Source organism: Hyaena hyaena, unplaced genomic scaffold (assembly GCF_003009895.1).
Source record: "Hyaena hyaena isolate Hyena2069 unplaced genomic scaffold, ASM300989v1 scaffold_1224, whole genome shotgun sequence".
NCBI lineage: Eukaryota > Metazoa > Chordata > Mammalia > Carnivora > Hyaenidae > Hyaena > Hyaena hyaena.
The window spans coordinates 464,977-488,675 of NW_024081846.1; the positions used below are offsets into that span (position 1 = coordinate 464,977).

Here is a 23,699-nt window from a genome sequence, read left to right on the forward strand (position 1 = left end):
TATTGACTTTTATTTGGGGGTATGTTTATAATTTGGGTGGTGTTTATTTATATTTTTGGGTGAGGGGATACTTTGTTATGTTCTGTTATGTTTAATTCACAGGATAGACCTTGTTCTCAGTAACATGACAGAAGCAGCATAGGGGAAATAGAAAGGGTTAACTCTTATGATTATCTCTTTGAGTTTTGAGTTTTGTTTGGCTGTGTCATTTTTGTTTTCCTTTTCTGGGGCAAAATTTTCCATGAAGGAAAGTTCTTGGTAATGGATGGTGTTGATTCAAGGGACCGGGGCCTCAGGGTAAGGTGTGGGGTGCAGGGCAATTTACCATCCACAAAGAGCATGTCGAGCCTCAGCCTTTGTGAAGATGTTTGGCCCACTTATGGGTTACGCAGGCTAACAAGGTTCTCTGTTGAGCGACTGTTGAGAAATATAGACCAGCATTGTGTCTGGCTCTCCTTGGATGAGATCTCTTGTTCTCTCTTGTTTATAGTCTCGTCTTGGATTACATCCCTTTATCCGAAACAAACACTCCACTGTCTTATGAGCTGGCAGTACTTCTGCGACTAGGTGTCCTGACTCTTGTTTTCTCCAGCCTCGAAGACCCCTCCTCACATGCATTGACATCCATGTATGGTCCTGTCTGACCTGGATGTGTCTGGTCCCTGAAACTTCCTAGCACCCTTTCTTGCTGCACCCCCTGGACACGAGAGTCCCATCTTTCTACTTACCTTGCTTGGTTCTCCCTTGGGTGGTAGGTCAAATTGTATTTGTCTCTTGCCCCTCATGAGCATTAGGCATCGTTCCCCTCTGAATATCCTGGGAACACATATTATTTATCTTTTATACTTAATACTACTCTTTTTTGTTTGTCTGTGGACAAGAGAGAGATAAATAGCCTGAGGCCAATGAATCCCCACAGTTACAATGTAGAGGTTAAAGAAACTTTTTCAGAAGTTGTTTTTACCTTTACTCTATGACTTCAAGGTTGTTAACCTGGTCATATTGTGCTAATTAGAAGTTCTGATTGGCAGTTTTAGATATCTTGATTTTTTCCAATTATTTTTGTATTTGAATTCCTCTCTGAAGCACTTCCTTGCATGTAAGCACCCCATTCTTATAGCATATCCCAACTGTACTCATGACACAAATATTTTTGAGGAAATCAACAAAATATCAATTTTAATTTTTGGTGAGGGAGAAAAGAACTTTTATTTTATTTACCATGCCATTCACATCTCTATAAAATGAATACAAATTTGATAGAAATGTAGGATATTTTAGAAACAGTTTTTTTTTTTTTTTTTTACACCAAGTGATTGTGAATTAGCCACACATACCTGAACCAGTCACATCCCTTATATCTTGTGGTCTGTTATGCTCTCAGCAAGTCTCTAAACAGAAACTATTTTATGCTGCTCTGGCAATAGTCCTATACTTCTAGTGTGACTTTTGGAACTTATTTATTTTTAATACTGTCATATTGTTCATATATCTTTTGTAGTTCCTTGGAAATGAAGGGGACTACCTCCCATCTATATGCATTACATTTTGTTTGTAGTTACTGCTCAACAAATATTTTAAATTAAGTACATGTGGTGTTCTTTATTCCTGCCTCTCACATGTTTATAGGGTTACAATGAATATACAATACACTTAAACCACTTCCAATTAAGTACTATTTACCTTAATTATTAAGTAATGAGACTGGACTCTGTTTTGTATCTGCTTTAGTGATTGATTTGAAAGGGAAGTAAATGAAAAGCGAGGAAAAAGATTTAGTTATAACATCAGTTGAATTATGTCAACCTTAACAGCTGTAAATTACATGATTTAATGAGTTATGTTAAACTCCATCTTTAGCTCTAGCATTAATAAAGGTCACAACAGTCTTATCTCAGGCTGTATCGAGACAGTAGATGACATTGATGTTAGTAAACTCAGGCCCTGTTGATTATTATAAATTAGGATTTCAGGTGCCAATTAAACAAATAAGATTCAATAAGTGCTACTGAAGAAAAATAAGGTAAAAGATACGATCTAATAAGCATCTCTCCATCGTCACAACATAGTACATGAACAATGAGTTGTTTTATCTCAATAAAATAGCAAGTAGATTTGTAGATCTGTTCTTCCACCATGTGACCTCATTCAAGACCTTGTATTTTTTCATGACAGCTATTGACTTCATTAGCATAGGAATGGGAGCTAACTGAAAAAATTAGCATGGTTATACAACATTGTCTAAAAAAAATCTGATTTGCATGAGTTAATTCAATCTGTATTGAATACACATGATGGGTTAAATCAAGTCAGTTATCAAAAGAAAAGTTACAATTCTCATCTTAAAATAGGTTTCTTATAAGGTGTCATTTTTGCAATATAAACATGTACCGAACAATTATATTGTACACTTTACATTTACAAAATGTAATATGCCAATTATATCTCAATAAAGCTGGAGGAAAGATTTTTAAGTACTGCATGTTCCCCTCCTTTGGAATAGTGTTATTTCAGTGAATGGATGTATCCAGCATTGTGTAATGTTTGTAATACAAGGCTTAAAATATTTGTAAAAACAAAGTTTCTGAAGTGTTATTTGTTTCTACGTTGAGAACAGTGTCAATTTAGTAATGGATGTTGCAACCAAAAAAAAAAAAAAAAGAGTAAGATTGCTTTCTTCAAAATTTGTTGTATGAAGGCAGAAGCTAGATTAAGATTTTTTTCTTTTCCTCTCTTTATTGTAATAAAATATACATAACAGAAAATGTACCATTTTTAAATCATTTTTAAGTGTGCAGTTTAATGGCATTAAGTAAATTCACATTGTTGTGTGACCATCTCCACCATTAATCTCTAAGACTTTTTTCCTCTTCTCATATTGAGGCTTTTTACCTTTTAAAGAATGGCTTTCCATATCCCACTTTTCCCAGCCCTTGGAAATCACCATGCTACTCTCTGTCTCTTGAACTTGATTACTCCAGGTCACTCACCTAAGTGGAACCTTACAGTATTTGTCCTTGTGTGACCAGCTTATGTCATTTAGCATGTCTTCAAGGTTCATCCACGTTGTAGCAAGGATCAGAATCTCCTTCCTTTTAAAGGTGGTATTATATTCCATTGTATGTACACATCACCTTTTGCTTATCCATTCATCCATTGATGGACATGAGTTGCTTCCACCTTTTTGCTATTATAAGTAATGCTGTTTTCAATTTGATTGTGTGAATTTCTAGTCTAGTCTCTGTTTTCAGTTCTTTTGGTATAAGACCTGAAAGTGGACTTTCTCAATCATAGGCTAGTTCTATGTTTAATTTTTTGAGGAATTGGCATATTGCCTACCACAATAACTGCATCATTTTACATTCCGACAGCAGGACTCAAGGGTTCCAATTTCAACACATCCTCACAATTGTTAATAAAACTTGTTTATGCACACATACAGCTTGAAGTGATGGCAACCAGGCAGAGAAAATCATATTGGCAAAGGAAGGTGACTTGATTATTGCCATTTTTTCTATTTATTGTGATTTTATTTTTCTTTGGAAATATGTTGACCTTTGGATGTACTTTCTATTTTAAAAATCCCCACATTCATTTTCTATGGGATATGAGTGATGAGTAGAGGGAAATTATAAGTAAACAAAGAAGTGGCATTGATCACTTTGTAACGAACAGACCAGTGTTCAAAGGGAACTTGAATATTGATATACTCTGCATAGAGGATGTGAATGGCTGTGTATGAGACTAATTTCTCTATCATTTTACCTAGTATATTCAGGGACGATCAGAACCATGTGTCAACCCTCCCCGACTCATTCTTTTTGAAAACAGAAAGTCTATTTATGAGTTTTCCCTAAGAAATATGTGTAACTATCATCAACTCTGATTCCTTCTCTTTTTCTTGTAAAAGCTGCATGGAAAATCAGATAACATGAAGATGCTTGCTTGGTTGTTATATAAAAATCAAGGGACATACAGTCATAAACACCACATAGTGTAGGCATAAAGACAGACATGTAGACCAATGAAAAGGATAGAGAGCCAGAAATAAACTCTTACATATATTGGCAAATAATATTCAGAAAGAGTCCCAAACCATTTAATGGGGAAAACAGAGTTTTCAACAAATGATACTGGTGAAACTGAATATCCGAATGCCAAAGAATGAAGTTGTATCCTGACCTTATAACCATATTAAAATTTAACTCAAGGGACACATAGGCAGCTCAGTTGGTTAAGCGTCCAACTCTTGATTTCAGCTCAGGTCAGAATCTCCCAGTTGATATTGGGCTCTGTGCTGACAGAGTGGAGCCTGCTTGGGATTCTCTCTCTCCTTGTCTCTCTGCATCTCCTTTGCTCATACTCTCTCACTCTCTCAAAAATAACCATTTAAAAATTAACTCAAAATGGATTAAAAGCCTAAATATAAGAGCTAAAACTGTAAAACTCTTAGAAGGAAAAAGGAAAAACTTTATATTAGATTTGGTAATGATTTCTTGAACATGAGACCGAAAGCATAGGCAATAAAGAAAATAGATAAATTGGATGACAGCAAGTTAAAATTTTCTGTGTAGTAAAGGACACAGTAAGCAGAATGAAAATGCTACCCATGGAACAGGGAAAAGTATGTGCAAAACATGGACCTGAGGAGGGGTTAGTATCTAAAATATAAAGAATTCTGCAACACAACTATAATTAAGGGGAAAAATCTAATTAAAAAATGAGCCAAAGGAAATGAAATTAATAAGTCAGAGAAAGACAAATACCACATGATTTCACTCATATGTGGAATTTAAGAAACAAAACAAATGAACAACAACAACAAAGAGATAAACCAAAAAACAGACTCTTCTATAGAAAACAGATGGTAAACAGACAGGGGTGTTGGGAGGTATGGATGAAATAGGTGAATAAGGGAATTAAGAGCACACTTATTTTGATGAGCACTGAGTAATGTATAGAATTGTTGAATCTCTATATTGTACATGCAAAACTAATATAATATTGCATATTAATTATACTTCAATTAAAAATAATTTTTTAAAAGTGGGCTAAGGACTTGAATAGAAATTATTCCAAGGACTACACACAAACAGCCAAAATGCCCATGGAAGTTGTTCAATACTACAGATCAAAACCTCAATATGATGTCAGCTCATACGCATTAATAAGTTACTATAAGAAAAAAACAATATTCAGGTGTTGGTGAGAAAGTGTTGAAATTGGAGTGCTTGTGAACTTTTGGTAGGAATGTAAAACTGTATAGCTGCTGTGAAAAACAGTATGGTGGTTTCCTCAGATATTGAAAATACAATTACCAATAATTCAGCCCTTTCACTTTTGTGTGTAAAAGTATCGGAAGCAGAAACTCAAAGAGATATTTGCTCTTCCGTGTTCTAGGAGCATAATTTGCAATAGCTGAAAGGTGAAAATAAGCAAATTGGCTCTTGACAGATCAGTAGATCAACAAAATGTGGTCTATGCATCCAATGAAATAGAATTCTGCCTTAAAAAGAAATGATATTCTGACACATGCTATAACATGGATGAACACAGTTTGGAGGATATTTACTATGTGAAATAAGTCGGTCACAGATGGACAAATACTGTGTGTTTCCATTTATAGGAGGTAGCTAACATAGTCCAAATGATAAATATAGAAAGTAGAATATAGAGCTGGGGTCAGGGAGAAATGAGGAGTGATGGCTTCATGGGTATGGTTTGAGTTTGGAAGACTAAGAATTTCTGGCAATGAATGGTGGTGTTGCACAACTGTGGCTGCAACAGCAACAAAAAAGAGACATCTCATATTTCACAATGATGTGAATGTATATAAGACCACCTGATTTAAAAATGGTAAATGTGGCATATTTTATGGTGATCTCTCTACTATAAAAGAATTAGAGGCTATTGTCCTTATTATTTGTAAGTATCACAAATACAACTGACAAATGAGAGCAATATTTTATAGTTTTGTGACTTCCTATAAAATCAAATGTGTAAGGAGAGAAACTGAGGAAGTTAACTGTCTTCTCTAAACCATATCATTTTTCCCTGGGTTCCAAATTATCAGTGGGACTCGAGTGTATAATACATGTACAATAAGATACTAGAATGACTTTTTTGTTGTTCATACCTTTTTGTCACACGCTTGTATTCCTTAAATAAAATGTATATTTTCTAGCACACAGGTTACCCATTTATTATAGTTATTTGTACATATTGTTCCAAGATATTTTCCTGTTTTTACTTTTTATTTATTTATTTTTTAAAGTTTATTTATTTATTTTGAAAGAGAGAGAGAAAAAGAGCATATGAGCAGGTGGGAGGGGGGGGGAGAGAGAGAGAGAGAATCCCAAGCAGGGATTAGCTCACAGCCCGATTGGAGTTCAGACCCATGAACCATGAGTCCTGACCTGGGCTGAAGTCAAGAGCCAGACATTAACCAACTGAGCCATCAAGGTGCCCCTTGTTTTTACTTTATAAAATGTATTACTGGGGTGCCTGGGTGGCTCAGTCCATTAAGTATTTGACTTTGGCTCTGGTTATTATCTTTGGGTTCATGAGTTTGAGTCCCACATCAGGCTCTCTACTGTTAGCTTGGAGCCCACTTTGGATCCTCAGTCTCCGTCTCCTCTGCCCCTCCCCCCACCTCAGATATGTGATGCCTCCTCTCTTTCTCTCAAAAATAAATAAACATTAAAATTTCCTTTAAAAAATGCATCACTGATCATACAAACACCCTCTGAAAGGAAGCAAATTCAGCAGTATCTCTCTACTGGTGAGTGAACTTTTGGTGCTCAGGTTTGGTGAGAAATTGACAGTATTTGATGGATGATGAGCAAACTCTGAAATCAAACAAACTAAGATTTTAGTCTCTGCCTCTTGAGAAGGGTGAAAGCAAATCAGAGAAGCCTATGGGTATGACTTGAAAGGAACCACACAGAGGTGTTCATAATGCAAGGACCTTAAAATAAACATCTGTTCACTTAGCCATTCATTCATGGCGTGGGCTTTGACGGAGCGCGGTATGCAGGAGTGATCTCTCCCCAGGACAAAGAAGGCCACATTGCTAATTCCTCAAGTCTCCGCATTGTCTCCCAGGTCTAACAATTGTGTAGCCCCTCACTCACCAATTCACTCCAAATCCAACCGCCTTCTGCATCCCAAGTCCTTACAGCACAGTGGCCATGAATTTCAGTTGAGAGTGACTCAAAATATGTGGAAATCAAGTCCAGGGGCTCCACCTGACAATGACGTCTGCCTTCCTCTGCACTGTGTCTTGAGTCTCTCCTCTCAAAAATACCCCAACTCTTATTTGCACTTTCCACACCAACGATGTCAATGCAGCTTCATGAAGGAAAGTGTATTCATGTGTTGTCCTTACCACATTACATCAGCAGTGGGCATCTCAGGTATTGAGATGCTTCTCTAGGGCAGGCAATGTACATCTTTATTAATCTAGGCTACGTGAATCTCTGCCTCACATCAGGAAATAATGAATCTGAGTAATTGAAAAGCCTGACATGAGTACATTCTATACCATGAAAATTATAGAAAGAAAACAAGACAGAGCACAGAAGTTAAGCAAGAAATGAGTAGAGAGAGATTTGCCAAAGAAGGAAAACACATTCCATTAATTCATGCAGAACTAAGTTTCATAGATTTGTAGAGATTTAACAATAAATAAATTGATACTCAGAGTTCTATCAGCCCATGTTGTGAGTATGAAATGTATGAGAATATCCACAACTACATTTCCTGACACCATTTAATTTTGTTATTTTTAATTATTGATCTCATCAATTATAAAGAAAAGCTTTTGATAGAGCAAAAACTTTGAGGAGTTGGTCCAAAGGGTAACAATGTTGCTTCAATCAGAAATTACAATTCTTTCAGTATGTAGAGAAATGAAAAATTATTTTATAGAGATGATCATACAATTTTTGGGGTCTGTTCTCATATTCTTAATATAGGATATCAATCTGAAACTACATTCCCAAATTGGAAATCTATGATAAGTTACTATGGAATTTTATGGAATATAGACTAGACTATAGGACCATACAGACTAGAAAACACCACCAACTCTCCAGAGAGAGTTAGCTATTAGCATTATTTTTTAGAAAGTTTAATCTGCTTAATGAATTTAAGAACCCACAAGTAATTGAAAGTATATCTTAGAAGCGAGTTCTAATTATTTCAGAAGAAATTCCTTTGAGAATGTAAAATATTGTCTCTATTATTGGGAAGAATCTAGAGGTCTGCAAGTTTTACATACACATACAATTTTTTTGCAATTGTTTGAAAAGCTATTGTATTAGGATAAGAATGTGCATAGATAATCAGATAGCACGACGATATATTGCTTATGTAGGTTCAACCCCAGCTTCTGTTAATGTTCTAACAACAATTTGTTTAAGTCATCCTGTTTGGGTGGGGTGTCTCACAACTTTGCAGTGATAAGTAGGTTAATTTTTATCCCAATCATTGTTCCAAATACAGACCGTCATGCTTACTTTTCCATCACTCACTTTCTACACCAGAAACTCAGAGTTCCTGGCTTCAGCAACATTTCTATTGTATCTCCAATTTTAATCACAAGTAGGGGCATTATGGGTATTTTTTGACAGGCTGATGTATTCTTACCCATGCTTCCAAATCACAGCTATGTGTACCTGCTGGTTTTTCAAATTCTTGTTCAGTTGAACAGAGGGAAAACTTACTTCTAATTATTTAACATTACCTAGAACATTGGATGGCTCTTATTCACCTACTGCTGTATTTAGAATAGTTTCTGGATTTTTACCATCAAAGAAAAAGTTGTTATGAAGGTTCACATATAAATCTTTGTATGGATATATGATTTCATTTTTCTTAGTTAAATACTTAGGAATGGAATGAACGAGACTGATAGTGGTTAATTTTTTACTTCTGAGAAGCTGCCAACTCTTTTCAAATATGGCTGCACCAATTAACATTTCCAGCAGCAGTGTGTTCAGATTCCAATTGTTATACTTTCTTGTACTTAGTCTTCTTAAATTTTTGTTGTAATGGGTTATAGTCGTATTTCATCATCTAATCTGGAATTCTCTAATGATAAGTGATGTTGAACATCTTTTCATGTGTTTATTTCCTGTCTGTATCTTCTGCAGTGAAACATGTGTTCAAAACCTTGCAAATTATATATATTTGCAAAAATTTTGCCAGAATTTTTATGTAAACCTGGAAACAACTTCAGTATCACATATGCAATTTTGAAGTAATTTCTACAAGTTTCTGAATTGTGTTTATTATCATTATTTATTTATTTATTTTGAGAGAGAGGCAGAGAGACAGGAAGAGAGAGAATCCCAAGAAGGCTCTGAGTTGTCAGAGCAGAGTTTGTCATGGGGCTCAATCTCACTAGTGGGGAAACCATGACCTGAGCCGAAATCAAGAGTCAAGGTTCAACCGACTCAGCCACCCAGGTGCCCCCAATGGTGTTTTTGTTGTTTAACAGTGTATCAATTATGCATTCCTAATTTTGAAAAAGGCCAAGTTATCAATTTTTTCACTTAGAAACTTTACTTTTCATTGATTTAAGACAACTTTGCTTACCAACTCACACATATCTTTGCTTGTTTCTTCCAGATGTTTTAGATGTTACATTTATGCCAAGGATCCATTTTGAATTAATTTCTGCATAAATTTCAGTGTATAGAACAAAGTTCAAGTGTTTATGCATGTGAATAGCAAACTGTGCAACATTATTTGTTGAAGGGGCTTTGCTTTTCCAATAGAATGTTTTGCAACTTTGTTGAAAATAACTTGATCACTTATGTCTGTTTGTTCTAGACTCTATTTATCTTGATGAAAATACCATATCGCTTTGATTTCCTAGAATTACGAAATAAGAACTTCCTTCTTTTCTAACATAGGCAGTTAGTAATATAAATTTCCCCATAAGCACTGCTTTAATTTTATCAAAATTACTGAATATTTGTTTTTATTTTCATTTAGTTTCAGTAGTTTCTTAATTTTCCGCTTGTCTTGAGCTTCATAAGCTATTTAGTTGTGAGTTTTTTAATGTCAAAAAACAATTGAGAATGTTCCAGATATTTCTGTAATTGATTTGTAATTTATTTCCATTGCACTCACAGGTTGGTGAAAGTTATGTGCTGTGAATTCATATTGAAACATTGAAATGTCTTATAAGAACCAGAATATATTCTATTTTAATAAATATCTCTGTGTACTGAAAAGTAGTATTTGTATCATAGAGAGTTACTTTTTAAGTAGCATAAAAATCAACTTTGAAACATGACATAAGAAATGGAGATAATCTATAATCTGTCCTAGTCATAAATGGTGAAAAATTTAGTGCATTTTAGCTTTGATTCACATTTGTCTTGAAAATTTATAAGGAACATACACTCCACAGAGTCTGGGTGCCGAGATGACCAATAGTCTGTATGCCTATAAGCCAGTTTAATCATTTGTTTTATGAACAACATGAATCAGTCTCTTATTAAATATTAACATTTCCTTTTAATGAAGCAATAATCTCTATTAGGAAACTAGCCAAGAGCTACTAAGTTGGCATTGTAAAAAAAGTTCCATGAGCTTTTCTCATTGCTAATAAAGGTAAAAAAATGTAGTGGTATAGTCCTCTTTCCTGGTTATTTAAGCAAAACTAGTTTTAGCAAATTACTATAAAATGTTACAGTAACACTGTGGGTAGATGAACAACACAAGCATTTTATTTTATTTTATTTTATTTTATTTTATTTTATTTTATTTTATTTTATTTTATTTTATTTTATTTTTTACAAATAGTTTATTGTCAAATTAGTTTCCACATAACACTCAGTGCTCATCCCCAAAGTGCCCTCCTCCATGCCCATCCCCCCTCCCCCCCACATCCATCAGTCCTCAGTTTTTGTCAGCATTCAGGAGTCTCTCATGGTTTGCCTCTCTCCCTTTCCCCCACCATTTCCGCCCTTCTTCTCCCCCTTGGTCCTCCGTCAAGTTCCTCCTAATCCTCCTATACGTGCAAACATATGATATTTGTCCTTCTCTGCCTGACTTATTTCACTCAGCGTAACACCCTCAAGGTCCATCCATGTTGCTACACATGGCCAGATTTCATTGTTTCTCATTGCCATGTAGTATTCCATGGTATAGATAAACCACATCTTCTTGATCCATTCATCTGTTGATGGACACTTAGGCTCTTTCCATGTTTTAGCTATTGTTGAGAGTGCTGCTATGAACATTGGAGTACATGTGCTCCTATGAATCAGCATTTCTGTATCCCTTGGGTAAATTCCTAGCAGTGCTATTGCTGGGTCCTAGGGGAGTTCTATTGTTAGTTTCCTGAGGAACCTCCACACTGTTTTCCAGAGGGGCTGCACCAGTTTACATTCCCACCAACAGTGTAGGAGGGTGCCCGTTTCTCCACATCCTCGCCAGCATCTCGAGTTCTCTGATTTGCTCATTTTAGCCACTCTGACTGGTGTGAGGTGGTATCTCAGTGTGGTTTTGATTTGTATTTCCCTGATGAGGATGCTGAGGGATCGTTTCATGTGTCTGTTGGCCATCTGGATGTCCTCTTTGGAGAAGTGTCTGTTCCTATCTTCTGCCCATTTCTTCACTGGGTTGTTTGTTTTTTGGGCGTGTAGTTTGGTGAGTTCCTTATAGATTCTGGATATTAACCCTTTATCTGATATGTCATTTGCAACTATCTTTTCCCATTCCGTTGGTTGCCTATTAATTTTCTGGGTTGTTTCCTTGGCTGTGCAGAAGCTTTTAATCTTGATGAGGTCCCAATCATTTATTTTTGCTCTTGATTCCCTTGCTTTTGGGGATGCAACACAAGCATTTTAAAGTACCTGTTTTATTTACCTAAAATTTTTATCTATTTATCTAGGCTTTTCAGTAACATACTACTCTTACATAAACATTAGGACAAATTACTAAATAATAAGACAATTTAGTATTGTTTAAATTTTGTCCAATATGGGCGCTTCTGTGTTCTTTTCCTAAAACATGTTCATAGCCACAACCATGATGTATTGAGCAGTTTTGGTGTTCTAGGCATCCTGACAGCAGTTTAACATGTGTGATCTCATTTAACCCTCACATTGAAACTGCTGCAATCTGTCCCCAATTCCCTATTATAGGTGAGAGAGCTGGGATTTATAGAGCATAAGCAATTTTCACAAGAGCACATGTCAAAGGTGGCAGAGCTGGATTGTGAGTGACTCACCTGTTAGCCAGGTGGCAGAGCTGGATTGTGAGTGACTCACCTGTTAGCCATCTAACCACAAGGACACATTTCCCCACTGTCAGTACAGATGACTTGATCATGACTTCCCAAAAGCAAAGTGGAGACCAGGAAAATGCTCCACACGGTTTGTGGTGTTGTACTGACTATTTCTTTATTTTCAGGTTTTAAATCTGGTGCCTGAGCACCAAATTTGTTTTCTTAATAAATGCAAAGGACCTCAGATAAATATAGGGATAAAATGAAATGACTAAACCACACAGATCACAAATATATATTTTTTTCTGTAAGATCTTTGCACACTAAATTCTTATTGACCTCTCTTACTAGTTACTAATTCAGGTAAGCATGGAATGGGACAAACTCATGATATGAGGACTAAGGTGGGAATTTTAATTTTATTACATTGCTGTAAATGAGAATCATTTAAAAATAAATAAGGCAAATAATTTCTAGTTCAAACTAATTCTAGGAAAGGATCGGTGTGCTGGTGAGAATAGATTGTGTTTCATATTCAATTAAAAGTCTAGCATGTGGGGTACCTGGGTGGCTTAGTCATTTAAGCATCTGACTCTTGCTTTCCACTCAGGTCATGATTTCATGGTTTTTGAGTTTGAGCCCTGTATTGGGCTTTGCATTGACAGAATTTGTAGCAAAAATTAATGGGAAAATAAAACAGTCGATATAGAAAATGCTTTTGACAAGTTGGTTTACTCTAAGGGGAAAAAATAGATCCTATGTTATCTAAAGTATTTTTGAAAAGATTTTAATATAAAAAATAATTTTTAGGACCGCCTGGGTGGCTCAGTAGGTTGAGTGTCCAACTTCGGCTCAGGTCATGATCTCACAGTTCATGGGTTCGAGCCCCACATTGGGCTCTGTGCTGGCAGCTCGGAGCCTGCAGCCTGCTTCAGATTGTGTCTCCCTCTCTCTCTGCCCCTCCCACCTGGCTTGCACTCTGTCTCTCCCTCTCTCTCTCTAAAATAAAAGTAAACATTAAAATTTTTAAAAATTAAAAATAAAATGGTTTTAACAATATCAAAATTATTCACATGTGATTTCATGAATGTCTACAGTGAAACAAATATAATTAGATATTGTTTTCTAAAAATATAGCCTTGGTTTTGATTGTAAGAAAGACGTGTATGTGTGTGCATGCAGGCTGGGCATCCTGTCATTTTTGAGCTTAACTTTTCCAATAGACTATGTAGATATTTATACTAGTGGTACTATCATTAAAGTTGATATTCAACTTCAGTGTTTCAAAATTTTCTGAAAGCAATTTGAAAGGAGAGAAGAGGTTGATTTGCAAATGATCATTAGAGTATGGGATTTTACTCTTACAACATCTTCAGTTTTTATACAGTATGAAACTGGGCTGTAGCTTTCCATTACCAAAAGCTAACTTGGTTAGCTAAGACCAATCACAGCACCTGATAATATAGAGGTGAGTTAAGGTTTCCTATTATACATGTATTTACTTTCTAAGAAAAAATATTACTATTTTGATAAGGTTTTTATAATGAGTTCTAGTTAATAAATATGTCAGCTCCAAAATGCCATCCTACTTAAAGCATCCCAGGGGTGAAAATAAATGTTCTCCTGACATTAGTATGCCTGATAACTCTCTTGACAATTACTCAAAAGATCAACATATGGATAAACCAATAATGGATAAACTGAATACAATCAATGGATAGATCCAATACAATGAACATGTAGTCTTTTCATTGACTGTATTTTATGTATGTCACAGAATGGGAGAGATATGTCTCACTTTCGTAATGCACTTAATTTCCCTGTATCCCAATATTGAAATGAAATGAGTAGAGAAATATAAAAATAAGAGGACTGGAGTACTGATTTTTTTCAAAATGTTAAAATTTGAGCCAATATTTCTAGCACTCACTTTCTCCAGAACACTCAATGTTCCTCAGCCTTCCAGGCATTTTAAGTTGGTAGACCATGTGCTGTTCCATTGTCCTCAAATAATCCCACCCCTTGCAATTTTGTTTACTTGTAAAATCTTTCTTATTCTAACTTGTGGGTTTCTGACTGTCAAATAAAAGCAATTTATGCTTGTCTGGCACTAATAATAATCTGTGGTATGACTTTAACATTGCAGTCGCTTTTGTTAAATATATAACTTTTTTTAATGTTTGTAATTTTTTGAGAGAGAGAGGGAGAGAGCATGGGTGGGAGAGGAGCAGAGAGAGAGGGAGACACAGAATCTGAAGCTGGCTGCGGCTCTGACCTGTCAGAACAAAGCCAGGTATGGGGCTTGAACTCAGGAGCCATGAGATCATGACCTGAGGTGAAGTTGAATACTTAACTGACTGAGCCACCCAGGTGCCCCTGCAATAGTTTTTCTATCCTAGCTCTTTCCCATGGACGGGAGCACACAGACATCACTTTTTTTTTTTCATTTTCTAAATCAGTTAACCATCATTCTTCCAATATCTTCTGCTATGCAGTATTCCGTGGAAATATGATGTCAAATGTTTCCCCCCCTTTATAAGTAACATATCTTTTCTTCATTTTCTAAGATTTTTATCTCTTTCTTTTAGCCTTTAGTTTTAACTCATGTAATTTCCCCTGTTTTTATAAGTAGGAATGTTGTTTACATAAATTTTATTTCACATGCACTAGTCTGACCACATCTACATATCCAGGTATTGCATTTTAAGTTGTTTTTGTTCCAAAGTGTCCCATTCTTAGGGACACTTAGAGTTATGTAAACTAAAATTTTAAATAATGAGATTACTCTTAAATATTTTGGTAGGAAGAGGAAGACAACATTTCAATATAACAGATCATCCATTGCGTCACAAAATCAAAATTTGGTAAGCATGTTCAGATCTAGTAAAGAGTTGATGCAAATGATTCCAATAAGCCAGAGCAGGGTTAGAAATCCATTCTAGTTATTTATTAGCAGCTTTACCTCAGATGTGTTATTTAGTCTCTTTGCATCTCAGTTTCTGAATCTATAAATGTGTCTCATTATTCACACCAAGTTTGGTCCAAAGATTTAATGAAAACGCCATGCAATACGAATGTGATATGCTACGTCTTTTACTACATGCACAATGAATAAATGACAGCTTAGATTAGAAGCAAGTATAGTGTTAGACAGCTGAATTACAAATTATGAATAATAAATATTAATAGCTTATACAACATAGCAGGATCTGTTATAGATTCAGTGTATATTTTCCCTTACTTTATCCTCACAGCTTCTCTACAAAGGAGGCAGTAGTACTATTGTCCTTAATTGTAAATGAGGAAACTGAAGCACATATCGGCTGGGTGTCAGCGGGAGCTATTTTACAAGTAAGATGCTGGTAAAATCTCTCTATCAGAAGACTCTCATCCCTCCTTCATTGTGTATGTCTCCTTGAAGGACGGCAACATATCACCAACAATGTTGGAAGCTTTTTGTTTGTTTGTTTGTTTGTTTACTGTAAGCTTTGATGGAATCATTTATCTTCTCTTTAGAATAGTTTTAGGATATCAGAGTTTAATTTTCCTTGGCTGCTAAAGTAGTTTAACTATAGTATGTATATGCTGCCATCATGTGGTTATTTTCAGGAATTAGCCTTCACGTGAGCAATTTTCTAAACCAAGAGATGAATTAAAGTACAGCCTGGTACAGAGCGGGGGAAATGACGTTGCAGCTTTTAATTATTTCATACCAAAGTTACATATTTCTATCAAAATTCTGTTAGTTTTTGGTGACCGAAAACACCCGATCTGGGTGTGGGATCTCCTGGCAATGATAATAAGTAATGCACTCACTGGCAAAGACCTTTATGACCAGGGTATCAAGTGCTTAGATCTGAAATTTACCTGGCTAATCAGGGATGATTGCATCCATACATCCTGTGATGCTTATCCCGGTCTCTTTATGCACTAAAATACATATTACTCTAAGAACTGGAAGTCCTGACCACAGATAGCTCTACTGTTTGTCTTCTCTAAAAATTGCCCTTATTCATGGACATAGACTCTTATCAATGTTTGTTCTTCCACTCCATGAGCATGGAATGTTTTTCCATTTCCTCTGTCCTCTTCAATTTCTTTCATAAGTATCCTACAGTATTTAAAATTTGGTTGGGTTTATTCCTAGGTATCTAATGGGTTTTGGGGCAATGTAAATATAGGATCGCTTTCTTGATTTTTCTTTCTGTCATTTCATTAATGATGTATAGATTAATGATGTATAGAAATGCAATAGATTCGGGGCGCCTGGGTGGCTTAGTCGGTTAAGCGTCCGCTTACCGAAAGCGTACGACTTTCGATTGGGTCATGATCTCGCGGTTCGTGGGTTCGAGCCCCGCGTCGGGCTCTGTGCTGACTGCCAGCTCAGAGCATGGAGCCTGTTTCAGTCTGTGACTCCCTCTCTCTCTGACCCTCCCCTGCTCACGCTGTCTCTCTCTCTCTCTCCTAGAAATAAATAAAAATATTTAAAAAAGAAAAGAAAAGAAATGCAATAGATTTCTGCACGTTGACTTTATATCCTGTGACTTTGCTGAATTGTATTAGTTCTACCAATTTTTTAATGGAATCTTTGGGTTTTCTATGTAGAGTATCATGTCATCTGCAAATAGTGAAAATTTGACTTATTTCCTTGCCAATTTGTATGCTTTTTATTACTTTTTGATGTCTGATTGCTGAGGCTGAGACTTCCAATACTATTTTAAGTGGTAATAGTAAGAGTGGACGTCCCTGTCTTATTCTTGAATATAGGGGAAAAGCTCTCAGTTTTTGCCCTTTTGATATTAACTGTGTGTCTTTCATATATGGTATTTATGATACTAAGGTATATTTCCTCTGTCCCTACTCTGTTGAGGGTTTTTCTCAAGAATGGATTCTGTAGTTTGCTCAATGCATTTTCTGGATCTATTGAGAGGATCATATGGTTTCTTATCCTTTCTTTTATTAATGCATTGTATGATGCTGATTGTTTTGCAGATATTGAACCAACCCTATAGACCAGAAATAAATCCCACTTGATCATGGTGAATAATACATCTAATGTACTGTAGGATTTGATTTGCTAGTATCTTGTTGAGGATTTTTGCATCCATTTATCATGGATATTTGCCTGTAATTCTCTTTTTTGTGGGATCTTTCATTTTGGAATCAAGGTAATGCTAGCATTGTAGAATGAGTTTGGAGGTTTTCCTTCCATTTCTATTTTTTTGGAACAGTTTGAGAAAAATACTAACTCTTCTTTAAATGTCTGGTAGAATTCCCCTGGAAAGCCACCTGGTCCTGAGCTTTTTTTGTTGTTGGGATATTTTTTATTATTGATTCAACTTCTTTACTGGCTATGGGTCTTTTCAAATATTCTATTTCTTTCTTTTTCAGTTTTGGTAGTTTATATGTTTCTGAGAATTTATCCATTTCTTCCAGATTGCCCAGTTTGTTGGCATATAATTTTTCATGATGTTTCTCATCTTAGAGGAAAGATAATCTACCAACCTCACCATTGAGTAAGATGTTAGTTGTGGGCTTGTTATATATCACCTTTATTTTCTTGAGGTATGTTCCTTCTCTACCTAATTTGTTGAGAGTTTTTATCACGAAAGAATGTTGAGTTTTCTCAAATACCTTTTCTCCATCTATTGAAAATATGATATTACTTTTATCTTTTTCCCATTAGGGTGATGTATCATATTTATTAATGTGCATATGTTGAATCATTCTTGCATCACAAGGATGAATCCCACTTGATCACATGTATGGTACTTTTGATGAGTTGCTAAATTTGGTTTGCTAGTATTACATTGAACATTTATGCATCTATATCCATCAGGGATATTTACCTGCAGTTTCTTTTCTTGTCATTTCCTCATCTGGCTTTGGGATGAAGGTAATGACCTGCTAAAATGAGCTTGGGAGTGTTTCCTTCTCTTTTGCTTTTTTGGTTTTTGTTTTAGTTTGTTTTTTGGCAGAATTTGAGAAGGATTAGCATTAATTCTTCTTTAAATATTTGGAGAAATTCACCAGCTAATCCATCTGGCTCTGGAGCTTCTTTTTTTATGGGACATTTTGCTTACCAATGCAATTTCCTCACTAGTAATTAGTCTGTTAAGATTTTCTATTTCTTCCTGATTCAGCTTTGATAAGTAGTATGTTTCTAAGAATTTATCATTTCTTCTAGATTGTCCAGGTTGTTGGCATTTAGCTCTTCATAGTACTCTCTTAACATTATTTTTTATTTCTGTGGTATCAGTGGTATTTCTGTGGTATTGTCTTTCATTTATTATTTCGCTGATTGGGCCCTCAATTTTCACATTAGTCTAACTACAGTTTTGTCACTTTTGTTTATCTTTTCAAAGTAACAACTCTTAGTTTTATTAATCTTTTTTCTTAATTTCTTGCTCACTATTTTACTTTTTTCTGCCCTAATCTTTATTATTTTCTTCCTTCTGAAAACTTTGGGCTTAGTTTGTTCTTCTTTTTCTATTTCCTTGATGTGTAAAGTTATGGTCTCTCTCTCTCTCTATATATATATATGTATATATATATACATATATAATACAAATATATACATATAAATAATATATATGTATAAAGTTAGACTATATATTATATATATACTATATGTGGTATATAGAAGTAAAATAAACTATATGTAGAGAGACTTTTACTGCTTCCCCTGAGATTATTTAGACTGTTGTGACTATATCATAATTCAACTTCTCTGTGTGGCAAGATAAATTTCTTGCTCCCCCCCCCACCTCCACAAGAAAGTGTAAAACTGGATATCTTTCCTCCATAAACATCCTAAATGCTAATCTCTATGTCAAAGTCTGCTTAGTATATCAGGCAAACTAACTGTAACACTCATTATTTTTATTTGCAGTTCAGACATCTTGGAAGATGCTCTCTAGAACATCACCTCTTATTAATGTTGGTATGATACTCCTGTTGTTCTAGTTCATCCATGATTAAAATTACAAATGAGTATTCATTGTTATTGCAGTAAGCCATGAAATCTGGCCTTTCCGGGTGGTTTTATGTTCCCATTTCCTAATCCTATAGATTGACATGTTGTTTTTCCTCTTTTGAAAATCTCTGCCTGGCAGTTGTGTTTATCTCTTCAGTCTTATTCTTGCTCCTTAAATTTCCTGCTGCTAATTCTATTACTTTGTATCCACGTCCTATGCCTTGTTTACCGGAACAGCTCAGCTCCCATATTACCTTTGAAATGCTTCTCAATTTTACTAGTACATGATGAATCATCTCATCCATCTCATTCCTATGCAGTTTAGTACTTAAATTAATTCATTTCTTTCTTATTTTTTAGTATTTTCTTTGTATTTGGCTTGAATGCCCAAAATTCAGATTTTTGAAATCAGAAGCTACGCTGTCCATTCATTCTTTTACTTGTTAAGCACCTCCTACTCACACTTACTTGCTCATCTGGAAACCAAGGGGCTTGGTGCCTATTTGTCCTAAGGGGTTAAACAGTTAAGAGCAGGTGCTGGGAACTGGTCCATTTGCATTTGTATCTGGGTGCCAAGACTTATAGTTTCAGATAAACTAGCTAATTTCTCTGAGGTTCAGATTTATAATCTGTAAAGATATTATCCACCCTCTGGGATTCTTGAAGAAATTAAATGAGTTTATGGAATAAGGTTCTAGAAGAGTGTCAGTAGTAAGCACCATATATGTGTCAGCTGCAATAACTTGCAATACAATGATGCCTATGATAGCTATTGATCTTAAATGTTTTGGTCCAGTAGCATCTTAGACTAAGATGACCAAGAGATAAATTTCAAAATCATTTTTCTATCCACCTGCTTCCTCCTCTTTGTCATTTGCATGAGGAAGTTTCTTTTATAATCACCCTCCAGAGCCTGCACTGTTTCTAATCCTTATTATTCTAGGCCCTTCCGGAGTTAAAGGAACCAGGATAAGATTGCCCAAAAGCCAGAGGGACATCTTTGGGAGATAATGAGCAAAAGGCGAATCACCTGGTACATCTAAGACTGCTCCCAATTTGTTTTGTTTTATAGCACCTAATCTGCTCACACAGCAGGTTTATAGTGCAAAGACAATTTGTCTTCTCTTTTAAGGGATGCAAGGGAACTGGGAAATCGATTTGTCGGCATTTGTTTATCTGGCAGCACCCCCTGACTTAGAACCTGGACATCTTGAGTCTCAGGTGAGGGTCTAGCCTCTGAGCTGCTGCCCAAGGAAGAGTTAGGAAACCCCTCTCTCCCTTACAGCTCGCTATGCGGACAATCCTGGCTGGCAGCGTCAGCTTCAGCTGGGAGCTTGTAGTGGTCTCTACCCCAGGCTACCCCACACCAGGATCTCAGACAGCAGAGCCCAGGAATCTGTGCTTTACCGAGGTCTTGAAGTAATTCTTAGCATGCCCAAGTTTATGAAGCACTGTTCTGGGTATATTATGAATGGAGCTAGACTGTCTGAGTTGGAATAGGTGCTCTGTCATTTAATAACTGTATGATTGTGGGAATGTTGTTTACTACCTCTGTGTCTCCATGTCTTCTGCTGCATTATAGGCTTGTTTTTGGAAAACAAATTTTTTGTATATTAAAAGTACTTAGAACTTAAAAAGAATCAGTTAACAATATTACTATATTTATGGTATTACTGTTGCTGTTTAATCAATCTTACCTTCTTCAGCTTGTTGCTGTCTAATGGATAATGTTATGTAGTGTAACAATTTCTACTTGAACAATTAGTGAATGAATGGACAGTGTATTATATAGGTTTTCTGGCTATTTTTCCTGTTACCAGAATATTGCTATTTAGTCTTCCTTTAGACAAAATTCATCACATTAAATATAGAACTTGGATACCTAAAGGCAATTTGAATTCATCATTCAAAATGAATAAATAGTAATATAGAGTATTTCTTAATTAATTATTTCTCAGTGTATTAGTATTCGTTTCTATAGTACTAGTTTGGAGAATTTCTGAATCAGCCTGGATTTACACTAGCCCAAAGCATAACATACTGGACAGTCTGTGAATCAGGCTTTTAATCAAATGTTTGGTTCTTTGTAAAGTGTGATGTGAGGTGATGGGTTGTTAACTAAATGTATTGTGATAAATATATGTGTGTGTGTGTGTGTGTGTGTATACATACGTATATATATTTATATAATGTTTTCACCCATATGTGTAATTTTAGAAACAAAATGAACTAAAGAGAAGGAGAAAAAAGAGGCAAACCAAAAAACAGACTCTTAACTATAGAGAACAAATGGAGGGTTGCTGGAGGGGAGGTGGATGGGAGGATGGGCTAAATGCGTGATGGGGACTAAGGAGGGCACTTGTGATGAGCACTGGGTGTCATATGTAAGCGATGACTCACTCAATTCTATCACTGAAACTAATATTACACTGTATGTTAATGAACTGGAATTTAAAATAAAAACTTAAAAAGAAAAAAATACATACAACATACACACATATCAAATAGTTACGTTGTATGCCTTAAAGGCATACAATGTTATATGCTAATTGAATCTCAGTAAAGCTGAGGGGAAGGCATAGACATAAAAAAGGTAAAGGGTTAAACACTAATCAGAAGATAAAATTATCTTCTATACAACAAATCCAACAAAACCTATATACAAAAGCAACTAGAATTAGTAAGCAATTTTAAACAGGTTACATATGTATACAAAAATTGATGATATTTCTATATATTTACCCCAACTCATCAGAAATGAAATTGTATAATGTATTATAGGATAAAATATGAAATTCTTATTAATACATTTAAGAAACGATATTCAAGACCTGTACTCTGATAACAATAAGACATTGCTATGAGATATCATCTAAATAAAGATGGATGGTAAAACTCAATATTGCACAAATATATGCAGATTTTCATTGCAATACCACCAATAATTCCAATTTTAGGAGAGCACATCTTTTTTAGAAATTGGTAATCTGAGTTTGAAATTTATATTGAAAAACAAGGGATGAGTAAGACCAAGATAATTTTGACATAAAGGATAAAGTTAGAGGACTTACACAATCTGACTTTAAGACGTATTATAAAGCTATACAAATAAGAAAGAGTGCTACTGGAATAAAAACAGTCATATAGTTCAATGAATCAAAATAGAGTTCAGTAATAAATGAACACATGTGGGCAATTGAATTTCAAACAAGTGTCAAGGCAATTCAATGGAGGAAGGATACTCATTTCAACAAATGAAGCCGAAACAGTTAGCCATACACTAAAAAATCAGTCTCATCCCTTACTTTACAAAGCATATGAAAATTAACTTGAAATCCATCATAGATTTAATAGTAGACATAAATCACACCAGCTCTGAGAGAAAACAACAGATTAGATAGTATTATACATGTTTAGATATGTATAAATACATATAGATATGGACATGTGTATAAACATATACATATTTATAAGTCTATTACTCAATCCAGTTGTGATATAATAAAAATCACACTAATCCTGAATTTAAAATGCTAGAGATTTGACATGAGTTTTCTTATTACCTGTGACACTGATATGTCATACGTTTTCTAAAAATCAACTTCCTCATACTTAGAATAAAGCACACACGTTTAAAATTAATTGATTTCGTACTTCTATGTCTGTTTCAGTACTAAAGGACAAAAAGTAACTTAATGACTGTCATTTACCAAGGGATATTTTTTAAAGCAACTGAAATTATTTCTGCTTGTTTTATTATTATTATTGATTTGTACATTCTATTCTTTCAGAAAGGAATACTAACAAGTCAAAAACCAAACAAAACCAAGCGTTGAAAGAAGAATGTTCACTTTTAAGGTAGAAAATATATAAATATGTTTTATATAACCTTTCCTGTTCCCAGGGAACAAATGACCTTGAAGCTGAAGACACCTGGTTAAGGTGAAAGGATTCCCAGGGTCGGACAAATCCTGCCCCTTGCAAAGCGCGCCTTATGTGATTGATGTCATCAGAGCTCATCCCCCACTCAGAGCATCTTTTCATTCCCAGATTCCCCCAAGGTCAGTTAGCTCTTTTTGTTCCATTTTCTCAAATTTCCATTCTAAAATTCTCTCAATATAGAAATTTCCAACCAGCCGATAATGATGTGGCCCCTATAAGCACTGCCCTATGCAATTCTAGGGTCTCTCTGAGATTAAAATCCAGGAGTTCTCTTTACCTGCACACGGGTAATTCATGAGTGAGAAGGCTTTGTCTCTGCCACACTGAATAGGTACATATGGGGAAACCACATTTCTGTCAATATCATTACACAAGTTGCTGTTTGATGAGATTGGAGCCAAGCAAAACACATGGGAAAAGAAATTTGGAAAGGAGTTAGGAAATATTTGCTTTCAATCTAGATTGGAAAGGGCTGTCTTGGGTTCTTCTGTTCACACAATATTTCTGCTCACCATTTCCATTGGAGGACAGGGA

At 35.3% G+C, this 23,699-nt stretch overlaps 1 pseudogene; it reads left to right on the plus strand.

Moving 5' to 3' along the window:
- Positions 1–20,444, plus strand: part of LOC120224639 — a 29,053-nt pseudogene extending 8,609 nt beyond the window's left edge.
- Positions 20,445–23,699: the final 3,255 nt, after the last annotated feature.